At 43.6% G+C, this 15461-nt stretch overlaps 1 long non-coding RNA gene across 1 annotated transcript; it reads right to left on the bottom strand.

Annotated features, from left to right (window-relative positions):
• Positions 1-9293: 9293 nt before the first annotated feature.
• On the bottom strand, positions 9294-9512 carry LOC110367141. Its single transcript, XR_002427257.2, has 2 exons — positions 9459-9512; positions 9294-9386 (listed from the first exon to the last, which is right to left on the bottom strand). It is a non-coding gene; the product is annotated as an uncharacterized LOC110367141 (long non-coding RNA).
• Positions 9513-15461: the final 5949 nt, after the last annotated feature.

Below are 15461 nucleotides of genomic sequence, written 5' to 3' on the forward strand. Positions count from 1 at the left end.
ACCTGTGGTTGACCCCATGGAAGGTCAAGGACCAGGAGCTATAATTAAGAGTTTTTGAATGAAGTCAGAAATTCAGCTATGCAGTCTATTTGAATTATGAGGCAGAAATGCAGAAATAATAATAAAATAAATAGCGCTAAAGAAATAAGCAGGGTAAAAATAAACAAAGGAACAAAAAACACAAAAGCATATACAGAAAAACACTGCATGTTTTCTCTTTCAGCACAGTGCAGATCTGTAATAATGAGCAGATCAGAGAACCTGATACTCAAGCCAAACACAGAGTCTTAAAAGGTAAGATAAGATAAGAAGACTTTTTTGTCCAGTGGTTTAAAACACAATGAAAATCTGCCCTTGGCATCTGGACAGTCAACCAGCACATAAAACAGACACTATATACAATCAATAAATAATCACAATACAAAGAATAGATACAATATCATACAGCAGTAGCAGAGTTCACTTTAAGATACTCTGGTTCAGAGTATTCACTGCAGATAGCACAAGCGAATTCTTATACCCTGCTTTGGTGCCGTGACCCAGATTTAATGTAGGTTAGGTTTATTGTAGAAGAGGATATTTGGACATGACAGGTTGAAGAGGCAAATTATGACAGAGCTGTAGATAACAGTTTAACTGGCTGGAGGCTGGTGGAACAGACTGTAAGTGGTGAGCTGGTTGGATGTGGCTTGACAGGCTGACCAAGGTAAGGATTACTGAGACAGACGAACCACATGATGACTGAGCTGAGCTGACCAGGTGAAAATAACTGAAGCAGGTGAATGACCAGAGTCGCAACCGAACAGTTCCCAGAACGGGCCATTATCCTTACAGGAGCACAATAAAGCTGGCGGTGCACAGAAGCACCAGACTATGAGCTAGAGAGGGCAGGGCAAGCACAGGAACACTGCATAGGCAGGCTGAGCGCACCAGAACTGGGAGCAAACATGCAAGCAGTGACATGAGACGATCTGGTAGGGAGTGGTTGTGACTGGAGGCAGGATTACAGAGAAAGGGTCACAGGTGAACTGGCTTGGGCCTAATTAGCTGCAGCAGGTGGAATTCATTAGGAAGAATTGAGGGGTGGCTGCGGAGAGTGGAGCATGGGATGGGGGAGAATAAGTCAATCAGCCCCAAACACACAACCAGAAGGCCCAAATCCTGACAAGGTTGAAAGGTTATCATGAAATATATAAGGTTTACAAACAGAATCCATATAAGTATTATTTAAAGTTCATCCTCACTCAGTAATTCACTCTGGTATTCTAGGAATCATCTTGTGCTCCTTTACGCACTTATGTGTACGTCTTATGTAATAGCATTCAAGTCATGTGAATTCATGTAACCCTAGTAAAGCCTTGGATGACTTAATCGCTGTACAGAGTATAAAGTCAATAACTGGTACATCAGCAGTAAACACAAACAGCAATTAAATTATAAAACTGAATCCATTACTGCAGCAATTAAAAACTAAACATTAACAAGCTTTTTATTGTAAAATAAATAAAACCTTTTATTCTGCTGAACTAGGACTAAACACAGCAAGTGAAAAAGTGTTTTAAGTGATGATTTAAAATCATTAGTGGTCTGAGCGGTACTCATTTACAAAGTTAGGCTGTTCCATGAGCAGCATTCCTATTTTCTATTAACCTTTAATAGAGCAATGCTGTTTTTTTAACCTCAAACACAAATTGAGCATGAGTTATTCTGGTGGCCATTAGGGGCTGTAATTTGTCCTTCCTTAAACTTTACGGAGTGCACAGTCATTACTGATAAAATCAAGCCCTTCCCTGTCCCTTCATAATGAGAATCAGCTTTACTTCCCAGGTATGTGTGGGCAGAGGAGGAATTTGACTCTGGACTGTACAATGATCACAATTTCTTGTACAATCATGCAGTAAAAAAAACACAATAATGCAGTAATAAAAATCAATCTGCATTATAGAGAACACATATAAACACACTATGAAGAAAGCAGAGAGACTTTAAACTTAAGTATGAAAACGAAAAGCTCTATATCTCAATCAAAGTCAAATATTTTGTTAGCACAACAGGTTCTACATCCTGTCTCATCAGAGTGGGCCCAGATCACAGCTTGTAGGTGTAACACAGAGGAGGAGAGGACAAGATGGCAACTTTTAGCTTCTCTATTCTAACTTCCTTTCCAACTAATAATTATACATGCAAATATAGCATAAATGACATGACTGCTACTATGTTTTGTTGTTTTAGATGATGCAGTGGGAATGTGGAATAAACGTGGATTTATTTCCTAGTCCAGGATCAAAAACGCAGTCTAAATGGACCGCTTTCCTGGAGGACGTTTTTTGTTAAAAAAAATTTAAGACAAACATGTGAAAGAAAGCACCTTTATAAGGAAGGTGGTCTTATTTAGTTTGGAGTCGACCATATGTACGTGCAAACTATTGAATTTGGAACAGCAAAGCAGCCCCAGACAATCACACTACCATCACCATGATTGAGTGTAGGTAGGATGCTCTATATTTGAAACACTGGGCTAGTTCTGGACAGGATGGACAGGTGTTCTGGACTGGATGCACATTCTGGGCAAATTTAAGACAGACCTTATGTTGTTTTTGCTCTACAGTGAACTTTTCCTTAGAACCTGGAGGCCATTTTTGCCCCAACTCTTCCATGTTATTGAATCATGAATTCTCTAACTGAGGCCTGCAGTGCTTTATGTTCTTGGTTCTTTTATGAGTTCCTGGAAGAGTTGCTGATGTGCTTTTGAATATTTTTAGCAGGCTGGTCATTTCTTGGAAGGTTCACACAACTTCTCCATATTTTCTCCATATCTGGATCATGATTCTCACTAACTTCTACTGGAAAAAAGAGAGAAAAAATGTTTTGTAACCTGTTCTAGACTGATTCAGTTCTATTATTCATTCTTAGTTCTGGAAATTCTATAGGACACACAATGTGTTGCTTATTGAACTATTTTAGCTCAATAAACAACAATAAGCAACTCTCCATCTTCTTGTTGTCAGTCAGGTGCTGTTTAAGACACTTCTTGATTCAAAAGATCAGGCTTGGTTATGGCTGGTCAAACAGAGGCAAAAAACTGTACTAATTCATAGTTAAATAATGACAAGGGTACATTTCTCACATAAGGCTGTGCAACCAAGCGTTTGGAAACATTAAAGTGGGACAAAAAAGTAATAATACATGAATCCTTTAAGAGACAAATACTTTTTTTACATTAATATATGTAACACAAGCAGCCAGACATGAATGATGATAAAAAAAAGATATCGATTGAGTTGTAACAGGGGTGGAAATACAAATTTGTACCTGTCACTGAAATTAGTGACCTGATGGCAAAAAAGAAAAAGTTAGAGAGTTTTGAGGAATCCTGGAGATAAATTATCAAAAAAGCTCCGCTTTGATTTCAATTAATTGTGCAGTTTTAGATTACACAATATTTTCATACATTTTTATTCTCTGACAATTGATGATTTTGTTGATCCTGCCGATCAAAAGGAAAAAAAAAACTCAGTAATCTTGTCCTGACAGATTTTATTGAATTGAGACACGGTTTTCAACCCTAACCCTAACCCTTCCAGGTCGGGAGTCAGCCTCTACCTCAAACTTCATGTCCAATTTGACCAATAGAAATGCTTGCACTTGCCACACACACCAAATAGAAATGTTGTTACTAATGTTCATGGAGATCGTAGAACTGCATCTTTGCTCCACACTTCAGAGGAAGCCCCGCACCCTGAAGTGTAGCGAGTGATATGTAAAACACAGTTTCAGTATCAAATTTTAAAAAATCAAATCAAATCTGGGGGAGGATCTAAATCAAACAAAATCTGGAATAAATGGCAGACTGCAAAAATGTCGGTTCAACTTTTGCATAGACATTGTGAATTACTCTAAAAACCTTTTGTTTAATTGAGTAGTTTTTCAAAATTAAAATTTTTTATAACTTTTGTTGCTTGCAATATTATTGGAACTAATTTCTTTCCATACTCCTCTAGACTCTTTAGGGATTATTGTGTAAAGAAGGATTCTTTCTAAAATAAAAAACATTAAGGAAATCCCTGAGCATCCTCTGCAGTACAACAACACAGTGTTTTCAGTCAGAGGTACAGGAGATACTTTCTGCCTGCAGCCATCAGCATCTATAACAACTCTGTAAAGAGACGTGCATAATATGAGTTATAACAACATATCATTTCCCTTTGGGATGAATAACATATTTTTGACTTGAACTGAATTAAAACATCGGTTTTTAGGGTGGGCACACAAAAGTTGAACAGGGTCAGTAACAAAAAGATCAAAACTTTAAAAGCAATGAATGACAAAGGGGCAAAATGGCCGCCAGTCACCACTAATTCTGGTTTCCCACAGTGTCTGCCTCAGCGCACTGGGAGGCAGGACTTTCACTCCTCTCAACCACAATTGAGCATTTTTCTTATGGATAAACCTTACATACAAAAGCGCACTCCCACAAACACCTACTAGTGCTTGGATCCAACTGCTCACAGATTCACTTCTATACAGATAAACCCTATAATTACCTTTGGCTGTCACTAAATACATCTTGTATTAAATAATACTACGTATTTTTCTCTTATGTTAATTTAGTCGCTTCTTTATTGTGGCATAAATTAGTGTGTTTGGAGCCCCCTTCTGACCTACTCCCAAAAATTCCATCCAGTATGATAAACCTTTTTTGGGATAATAAACATTGGGTACCCCAGGCTGTGCTTTTCTTGCCCAAAGAGAAAGCCGGGTAATGATTGGTTCATTTAGAGATTTGTAAACTGATATATTCTTCTGAAATGCCAAATTTTTATAAAAGGTCTGTTTATAGCTTGGACTATTTTTGGTTGCAAAAGACTGGAAGTGACAGTATCTTTGTTTTGACTTTTAGAAGAACTTTTAATTTTCGAAGCACGGTTGGATGTACAAGATGGAGCTGGAGTTAGTTTGTCAAGAAGATTGCTTGAGAAACAATTTAGGCAAATTGTAAAATTGAATTGCATCATGGGGACTGTCATAGATTTCTGGTTTGAAAATTTAACCTTAGATGAAAAACAGATGTTGATGGATTATTTTAACGGAAAACAGTTTGCTGATTGTGAAGGTCTGACCAGTAAGGCACAAGGAAAAAGGCATATATAAAAAAGTATTTTCTATTTATTTTCCAAAAATTGTTCACAGAAGACTTCTAACATCAAATCTCAAGAAAAAACTGACCAACCACAATGAACACACAGGGGAATTTATACACAAAGGCTAGCCCACACAAACGAGGAGGGGTGGGAGATAAGACAAAGACAACAATACATCAACATAAACAACTAATTCAAACCAACATATCTTGACTAAAACACAACTATCATACGACAACCTAACACCACAGAGGTTTTAGCAGTTATGTTGTTAGTAGAGAGAGGTAGCTTCATCAAGTCATCAAGAACATCAAGTCCCCTGCTTCCAGCAGCCTGATGGTTTGTTCCATTTCCTGGTTTGCCTTTCAACCAGTCCTCTCCCACAGCCAGTACTTCAAACTCAGCAAAACAGAAATTAATGATTGAAATAAACAAAAAGGTGTTTACTAAATGTGTGCACCCATAATAGTAAACAACCTAATGCAAAAAAAACTATATTGGTGTGAAGACATTTAAATAAATACTAACACTGAGGAAAAGATGGAGGAACCTCCACACACTCCCCCTCTTCTGGAAACTCAATGGGCCAGCGTGACAGGTAGTCAGCAGTAATGTTCAGCTTCCCAGGGATGTGATGGACATCAAAGTGAAATGGTTGCATCGCCCGGTACCAGCGGGTCATCCTGCAGTTTGAGTCTTTCATTCTTTCAAGCCATTTCAGAGCCTGGTGATCCATTTCGAGGATAAACCGTGTCCCCAACAGATAATATTTGAGCGAATCCAAGGCCCATTTCACAGCTAGGCACTCCATTTCTATGGTGGAATATCGAGTTTCTCTTGGGTAGAGCTTTCTGCTTATAAAAACAATAGGATGACGCCCCTCTGGAGGCCCTTGAAGCAGCACTGCACCCAGCCCACGCCCAGATGCATCAGTTTGCAAAATAAATGGCTTGTCAAAGTCAGGACAGTGTAGTGTTGGAGGTCCACTCAAGGCACCTTGGATGTCCCTAGACGCCCTCTCTGCTTCCTCTGACCACTGAAGCTGATTGGGTCTCTTAGGACTGGTCATATCTGTAAGCACAGCAGCTCTGGCATATTGATCTTACAGGAGTGATGGGTCCTTTATTAAATACTGATAAAGACTTTTTTTTTGTATGTTAACTGGAAATTTACTATATAAAATGTCTGTTCAAGGGTTAAATAAAAGACAGTTGAGTGGAAGGACTGATAGGGTCTGGAGAGATTGGTTAAGTGTTGAAGAAAATCAGAAGCCTGTATGGAGGGTCCTTTATAAACCTCCGCTGAGTAAGAGGGTAGGTGATACAGTGGAGGATTTTACAGGGGTCAGTGAGTGTTAATAGTTTTGTGTCTAAGTTTAAAAAAAAATGCTACTGAACCGTGTCCCTTTTGTGAAACAAGAAGCTGTTCATTAGAAATTGTTTGATAAGGACAAACAAAATTGTCTATTTATATTAGTAGAAGGAATAAGATGAATAATGTTCCAAAGGAAAAAGCTGACACAATGTTCACTGTTATGGTTGAATATAGAGTAACTCTGACTGAGTTTTTCTCTCATGGTTGTTTCAACAATAATGTGTGTTCTATGGTTGATGGACAGTTAATCATTAGCTCTGTCTTTATGTGATGTGATGTGAAAACTGTCATAGTGAATGTTCTTTTGGAAATAAATGTATTGACAAAAAAATATATATTTTTTTATCTCCTTAACTTTTCGATCTCTGTGTCTATTGAACTTGAATTAATCCCAAAATAATATCTAATAAAGTTTATTGCATTTATATCAAGCAAAGTACTATGGTAAAAGTAGTAAGGTTCCACTTGTAAAAGTAAAATCTGCTGGGCTCTCTTTGGCATTAAGACAACAATTCTTAAAGCTGCAGTTGGTAATCTTGTTCACAAACACTTTTTGTTATACTGGCTAAAATGGTCCTTCCATCCTGAAAGTAGTCAATACATCATGTATTCACAAAAAGGAGGTTAAAAAAAGAATTCTCCGTGGGAGCTGCAGGCCTGTAAAAACTATAACCAGTATTTGCCATTCGGTCCGAAGGGCATGGATTTGTCATATTTTTGTTCCTGTTCTCACCCATAGACATTATATACTCACCACCCTCTGTCCCTCAAGTTCCGGGGGAATCACCTTACCCGTAGTTTAGCAAGCTTGCTGTATATAAAAAAAATCTAAAACAATAGCTTTCCATTTTTAAATGTTGTTTTCAAACAGCCAAGCTAAGAATGCTAAATTATTGACTTAATGCGGAAGAATGTTTGCTAGTGCAACTAGTTATGTAGTAGGTGTTTATTGTTGTATTTGGTGTAGGGGTTCTATAGTGTTAAAGGTACAGTATAGTGGACATACTTTTTTGGCTTTGAGTTATGAGGGGATCGCCTTATCTATTGGTTGTTCCACACAGGCCAGCTGACAGCTTTGCCAGGGCCCGGGACAACACAGTCTTTTTGGGCCCCCCCCCCCCCCTCTACACCTGCCGCCACACACACACATCTATTGAATTTAGTGCACTAGTTGATCTTTTCTTCATCAGAGAACAGCAAGCACTGCAGCCAGAATATGGCCTTTTTTGACCTTTCAACCTTATGTAATTTTGTCTATTTATTTATTTCCCCGTCGTGGGATAAATAAAGGATTAGCTAATGTCATCTTATCTTAACTAACACTTTTTAATAGGATATATGTACTGGGTTCTTTCAAGGTCTTAATTACATTTTCTGTGTGGGCTCCAGTAACATATGATACATAATATCTACTTTGAAAGTTAACATGAACTGCTGCTGAAGAGGACCACTCTTATCTACCTGGATGTTCTCTGGAGGACTGAAATGCCTCAGTCAGTGACTGAGGTACAGTATAGTGTATAGGTAATCTTGTTCACAAACACTTTTTGTTATACTGGCTAAAATGGTCCTTCCATCCTGAAAGTAGTCAATACATCATGTATTCACAAAAAGGAGGTTAAAAAAAGAATTCTCCGTGGGAGCTGCAGGCCTGTAAAAACTATAACCAGTATTTACCATTCGGGCCTGTTGGGGCAATGAGAGAAGTTTCCTCTCCTCTCTTCTGTTTCTGTCGCTCCACGTTTTCTTGCTCATGGTTTTTCACGTGCCTATATAAAATTGTTGTTTTTCCACTGAATTTAACCGGCTTTTTACAAAACATACAGCTTGATTTCATTTACGGTATTAAAATAAAGCCAAACGGCGCTTCTTTCCCTCTTCAAGTTTTTCCGCTGCTGTGGTGTCTCTCTCTGTCCGAGTCTCTGAGCAGCAGCACGCAGCGCGGTTGTTTGTGTGTTGAGTTTGTGTGAGAGCTTAGTGGGCGGGCCAGGCTGAGCCTGCGTGCTGATTGGCTGGCGCCGCTGAGCCATGTACGAGAGGGGAGGGGGAGTAGCAGAGTGCCGTGACGACTGGGAGACTGGTGAAGCTGCTGCAGTGGCGCGCGCACTGACTGACACTGACCATTTGTCAGTGTCAGTTTTGGGCCCCCCCTCTGTCCTGGGTCCGGGACAACTGACCCGTTTGTCCCCCCTATCGGCGGGCGTGGTTCCACATGCCATCATTCTGACAACCTCATGTAACACCAGGGTCCGTGCTCTTTCCTTCTGAGTTTCCGCTTGCTGGCTGCTCATGCACACTTCTAGTGTTTATGTATCCAGTTAGCTTAGCGGCTAGGTTAGCGGTTAGCCGTTTATTGTAGCTCTGCTGCTCTCACTGTATACTTTGAATATTGCTAAGAGTTGCAAGAAACGAACCGTGTTCATGTTTATGAGGGAAAGAGGAAGGCTTCAGTAGCCTCGTGAGACCATCCTGATCTCGCCAGCTTTCAAGGTTTCACTCGCAGATCAGTCTGGCTACTTTCTGTTAAAGAAAATTTGGAGCAGTTCACCAAACGAACGTCCAATCAGTGTTGGCTTTGAGGCGGGTTGAGGTGTGTCGCCACTATCCCACCGTGTGGATCAGTGCAGCCAGGTTGGCACGAGCGGTGGAACAAACAAGGTTGGTACCAATGAAAAAAATTGAGAGGTCAAGCAGTTTTAATGTCCTCAGTTTCCATGTCCTTTTTGTCATGGTTTTCAGATGACGAGCCCACATGCAGATACGAACGGGAGGCAAAACGCAGTTTTAAGTTCTTTTATTAAAGGAAAAATAAGCAGGTTTATGGACGGACTACTGGTACACGGCTGGGTCAGAACGTCAAGGCTGGAGAGACTGTAAGAGAGAGAGCACGTGAGTTCTTCATAATGAAAGCCAGAAAAACCAACTAAGAGTTGCGCTGCTTACCATTAGGCAGGGCGGACCTAACCGGGAAGAAGTAGCGTCAGGAGATCTCTATGTGACTACTCTGATGGAGATAGGTGGCTAGTGGCTGAGGGCGGCAGATGTAGCTGGTGAGGAATCCGAGATGACCTCATCGGCAGCGGTTGACAGATGGATTGACCAGAGTGAGCACAGAACCGACAGAACCCGGGAAAGGGGGATCTCAGCCCTCGCTGGGTAATTTCCAGGAAGTATGAGGGGAGCGCCAGAGCAAAATCTGAGCCGACAGGTCTGCTGGTCTGTTTCTTCGGACGAGGCGTCAAGACAGGTGAGTGCATCCAAGCACCAAAATCTGGAGCACAGAGAGGTACAAAAATTACTCAAAAAGATGAGCAACAAAAAACTCACAAGCTGGTTTCCGAGAGTTGGGACAGAGGCCACGTCGTACCACGACTGGTTAAGGCTCCGGCGTCTTCCATCTGCCAGTGCTCTGCTTAAGAAGCCAGAGGAAGCCGCCTGCAACGAGCTGCAGGTGTGGACCACGCCTCCTCAGCCAACTAGGCACACCTGCGGAGTAGAGTTAGCAGCCAACACAGAGAATCCTGACACTACCCCCCCCTCAACGGCCGCCTCCTGGCGGCCCAGACGAAGATGTGCTGGGTTGAGTAGACCAAAAGTCTCGGATCAATTCCTCATTGGCGATGGTGGCTGCAGATACCCATGAGCGATCCTCCGAGCTGCGACCCACCCAATCCACGAGGTATTGGTAACCCCTTCCACGTCGACGGACATCTACAATCCTGGAGACGCGAGAACTCTGACTGTCCTGGGAGGGTGGAGGGGGTCCGGAAGGTGGGTAAGAATCATTGTCCAAAACAGGCTTAATCTGGGATACGTGAAAAGTGGGATGAACACGAGAGTGAGGAGGAAGACGTAAGCGGACAGTGGTGGGGTTGATGACTGTTTCTATTTCATAGGGACCTGTAAACCGGGGAGCAAGTTTCTTGGCGGATGGATTAGTCAAAACATCTCTGGATGATAACCAAACCCTCTGACCGGGGCGATAATGGGGAGCTGGTCTGCGGTGCTGGTCGGCAAACCTCTTGCTCCGCTCTGCGGTGCGAGTGAGGGCTGTAACTGTCTCTTTCCATATTTTCTGGCAGCGAGCAATATAATCGTTAACGGATGTGAAGGGAATCCTGAGTTCGTCTGAAGGTAGGAGTGGTGGTTGATATCCTAATGCAACTTCAAAAGGTGAACGTCCCGTGGCTGAGGTGATATGAGAGTTCAGAGCATACTCTACCCAAGGCAAAAACTTGTTCCAGTCGGAAGGAGTAGATGACGTGAGGCAACGGAGGGTGGTTTCTAATTGTTGATTCATTCGTTCAGTCTGACCGTTGGTTTGAGGATGGTATCCGGAGGTGAGCGTGTAACGGGCACCCAGAGCAGAGCAAAAGTGCCGCCAGACCTGAGAAACAAACTGGGGACCCCGGTCAGAGAGAATGTCAACAGGAATTCCATGGAGCTTGAAAACATGTTTAATGAGGAGTTGGGCAGTCTGGAGAGCGTTAGGTAGCTTACGGATGGGTATGAGATGACAGGACTTGGAAAAACGGTCAACCACAGTTAAGATAGTTGACATGCCTTGGGAAACAGGGAGTCCAGTAACGAAATCAACAGCTATGTGAGACCATGGACGTTTGGGAATCGGAAGCGGATTCAATAACCCAGAAGGCGGCTGGTTAGACGACTTGTTTTGGGCGCAGACAGGACAGGCTAAAACGTAGTCTCTGACGTCCTTGGTCCACGATGGCCACCAGAATCGCCGAGACACCTGAGACTGGGTTCTATAAATGCCCGGATGGGCGGAAAACTTGGCATCGTGAACCCACCGTAAAACCTCAGGACGAACAGATCGGGGAACATACTTTAATCCCGGTGGGCCCGTACCAGGATCCGGATCTAATAACAGGGCCTGATTAATCCTGTCCTCTAGGTCCCAATGCAAAGCTCCAACTGTGCATGATGGAGGAAGAATTAAATCCGGTTGTTTCTCTTGTTCCACTTGAGCAAACTGACGAGAAAGCGCATCGGGTTTAACGTTTCGAGAGCCTGGTCTGTAGGTTATGGTGAGGTTGAATCGTGAGAAGAATAATGACCAACGGGCTTGCCTAGAGTTGAGTCTGCGGGCTGTCTGCAGATAGGAGAGGTTTTTGTGATCTGTCCAAATTATGATGGGCTGCTCGGATCCCTCTAGCCAGTGCCGCCACTCCTCCAAGGCTAACTTAATAGCTAATAATTCCCGATCGCCTACATCATAATTCTGTTCAGCAGGGGACAAACGACGGGAGAAAAATGCACAAGGGTGAAGTTTATTATCTGTCTCAGATTGTTGGGAGAGGACCGCTCCTACACCGGTGTTGGAAGCATCTATTTCAAGTGTGAATTGTCTGGAAGGATCAGGGTGAACTAGTATAGGAGCCTGGGAAAAACGGGATTTAAGGGTCTTAAACGCCTCATCGGCTTCAGGACTCCAGAAAAAAGGAACCTTGGTGGAGGTAAGAGCATGTAACGGGGAAGCTACTTGACTATAGTTCCTGATAAATCGCCTATAGAAATTAGCGAACCCTAGGAACCGTTGAAGCTGTTTACGTGACTCAGGAACTGGCCACTCTGTTACCGCTCTAATCTTTTCTGGGTCTGATCTTACTTGCCCCCCCTCCAAAATAAGACCGAGAAAAGAAACTGAAGTCTGGTGAAAATCGCATTTTTCGGCTTTTACAAACAGGCGATTCTCTAGCAACCGCTGGAGAACAAGCCTAACATGTTGTTTGTGTTGATCTAGGTCACGAGAGTAAATCAGGATATCGTCTAAATAGACGAACACAAAAACATTCAAAAAATCCCGCAGGACATCGTTCACTAATGCCTGAAACACTGCTGGGGCATTACACAAGCCAAAAGGCATTACTAGGTACTCAAAGTGACCTAACGGAGTCTTAAAAGCTGTCTTCCACTCATCCCCCTGTCTCACCCGAACCAAATGATAAGCGTTGCGCAAATCGAGCTTAGTGAAAACTTTGGCATTCTGGACTGGCTCAAGGGCTGATGATAATAGAGGAAGTGGGTATTTATTCTTGACCGTTATCTGGTTAAGCCCTCGATAATCAATACAGGGTCGAAGGGTTCCGTCCTTCTTTCCCACAAAAAAGAACCCAGCCCCTAATGGGGAAGAAGAAGGACGAATTAACCCCGTAGCCAAAGACTCACCAATGTACTTCTCCAACGATTGACGTTCTGACCTGGAGATGTTATAGAGTCGACTCGCCGGTAAAGGGGCCCCAGGTAACAGGTCAATCGCACAATCGTATGGGCGATGTGGGGGCAGAGAACACGCCTGAGTCTTACTAAAGACCTGCTGCAAGTCGTGGTAATCCTCAGGAACGCGAGACAGATCAATAACGTCTCCGGAATTAGTTAGGGAAGAGGAGACCACTACGGGTCGAGCAGACTGCAAGCAACGGGAATGACAAGAAGGTGACCATGACTCTAATCGGGACTCAGCCCAATTGAACTGCGGATTATGGACCCTTAACCAAGCTATACCCAAAACCACAGGTGAACGCTTAACCGGGAAGACAAAAAAAGAAAGTTGTTCTCGATGGTTGCCGGAAACTATCACCTCCAAAGGTCGTGTGCGATGAGTAATAAGGGTCAAATTTTGCCCATCCAATGACGAGACCTGGAGTGGTTCGGGTAAATGATCCACAGGTACACGAAGCTGGTCCACAACCGCTTGATCAATAAGATTAAAATCAGAACCTGAATCTACTAGAGCCGAAACATCAAAACTCTCCTGGTCAAATATCAAAGTAAGAGGTAGACAACAACGAGAACCAGATGAAACCTTAACAGTCTCCCGGGGAATAGATCCCAACTTGTCCACCGATCCCCCCGTTAAGAGCGGCGGACTCGATCTTTTGGCCGAACAGGACAATCTCTGAGGAAATGACCATCACCTCCACAATAAAGACATAAGTTCTCTGAGAATCGCTGCTGACGTTCCTTCTTGGAGAGACCCACCTGCCCCAACTGCATGGGTTCGGGAGGAGGTGTAAAGGAACGGGGTTCCCTCCTGATAGGAAAAGAAGCTGTGGAGGTGGATGGTTGCAAGGCAAGGTTGGACCTAACCCGATTTCGGCTGCGTAACCGAGAGTCCAAGCGAATAGCTAGCGCGACAAACTCCTCAAAGTCCTCTGGTTCCTCTACCTGAGCTAATTCGTCCTTTAATGACTCGTCTAGAGCCTGAAAGAAAGCTGCCTTTAACGGTCTCGGCTGCCAACCTGCAACCGCAGCAAATGTACGAAACTCCACAGAAAAATCCGAAACTCGACGACCGCGCTGTTTCAAGGTGAGGAGATGTCGAGACTGTTGTGCCGAATCCAACTCCGGTGCAAAAATTGTCTTAAATTCAGTAATGAAATCCTGAAAAGTTGTCCCAAATGACTGACAATCAGGGAATCTAGCCTCAGCCCACCTAAGAGCCCTACCCGTTAACAGGCGTAAAACGTAAGATATCCTTACCTCATCAGAGGCGAAAGTCTGGGGTGAACGGTTGAACACCAGGTTGCACTGGAAAAGAAAACCTCCGCAACTTCCGTCGTCACCGGAGAATTTGTCCGGAGAAGGTGACGCGCCCTCAAGTGATGGAGTCCAAGCCTGATTCTCCATGCTCGGAGCGTCAGAAGGCGGGGTTGCGAGACCTTGAGTGACAAGTGACGTCTTCGCGGAAGTAACTGTGTCCACTAGTAGGCTAACCTGCGCGGCTAACCTCTGAAGTTGTTCCTGAGTGGAATTCACAGCAAAACCTAACGTCTGCATCTGTTCTTGATGTGCGGCTAACTGCCGCCCGAACGTATCCGCTGGACTTTGGTGGCCGGAGCCTTCTTCTGTCATGGTTTTCAGATGACGAGCCCACATGCAGATACGAACGGGAGGCAAAACGCAGTTTTAAGTTCTTTTATTAAAGGAAAAATAAGCAGGTTTATGGACGGACTACTGGTACACGGCTGGGTCAGAACGTCAAGGCTGGAGAGACTGTAAGAGAGAGAGCACGTGAGTTCTTCATAATGAAAGCCAGAAAAACCAACTAAGAGTTGCGCTGCTTACCATTAGGCAGGGCGGACCTAACCGGGAAGAAGTAGCGTCAGGAGATCTCTATGTGACTACTCTGATGGAGATAGGTGGCTAGTGGCTGAGGGCGGCAGATGTAGCTGGTGAGGAATCCGAGATGACCTCATCGGCAGCGGTTGACAGATGGATTGACCAGAGTGAGCACAGAACCGACAGAACCCGGGAAAGGGGGATCTCAGCCCTCGCTGGGTAATTTCCAGGAAGTATGAGGGGAGCGCCAGAGCAAAATCTGAGCCGACAGGTCTGCTGGTCTGTTTCTTCGGACGAGGCGTCAAGACAGGTGAGTGCATCCAAGCACCAAAATCTGGAGCACAGAGAGGTACAAAAATTACTCAAAAAGATGAGCAACAAAAAACTCACAAGCTGGTTTCCGAGAGTTGGGACAGAGGCCACGTCGTACCACGACTGGTTAAGGCTCCGGCGTCTTCCATCTGCCAGTGCTCTGCTTAAGAAGCCAGAGGAAGCCGCCTGCAACGAGCTGCAGGTGTGGACCACGCCTCCTCAGCCAACTAGGCACACCTGCGGAGTAGAGTTAGCAGCCAACACAGAGAATCCTGACACTTTTATTTTCCATTCAAAAAAAAAGTCCAAAAAAAAGTGCCAGTGCATTCAAAAAAGTGCAAGTGCAGTCCATATATGCATGGAGGTTAAGCAGTTTAGTGTTTTACCTAGTAGCAGCAGGTGGCATTCAGGACACTCCAACAATCCAACTCCAATCCAACTCCAATCCAACTCCAATCCAACTCCAATCCAACTCATGACTGAATGAACAAGATGGCTTTTTAAAGGGGCCCCGCCCAACTAGGTAAAAACCACTTAAAACAACTAGGGGTG

The sequence above is a fragment of the Fundulus heteroclitus genome, chromosome 8, assembly GCF_011125445.2.
Source record: "Fundulus heteroclitus isolate FHET01 chromosome 8, MU-UCD_Fhet_4.1, whole genome shotgun sequence".
Lineage (NCBI taxonomy): Eukaryota > Metazoa > Chordata > Actinopteri > Cyprinodontiformes > Fundulidae > Fundulus > Fundulus heteroclitus.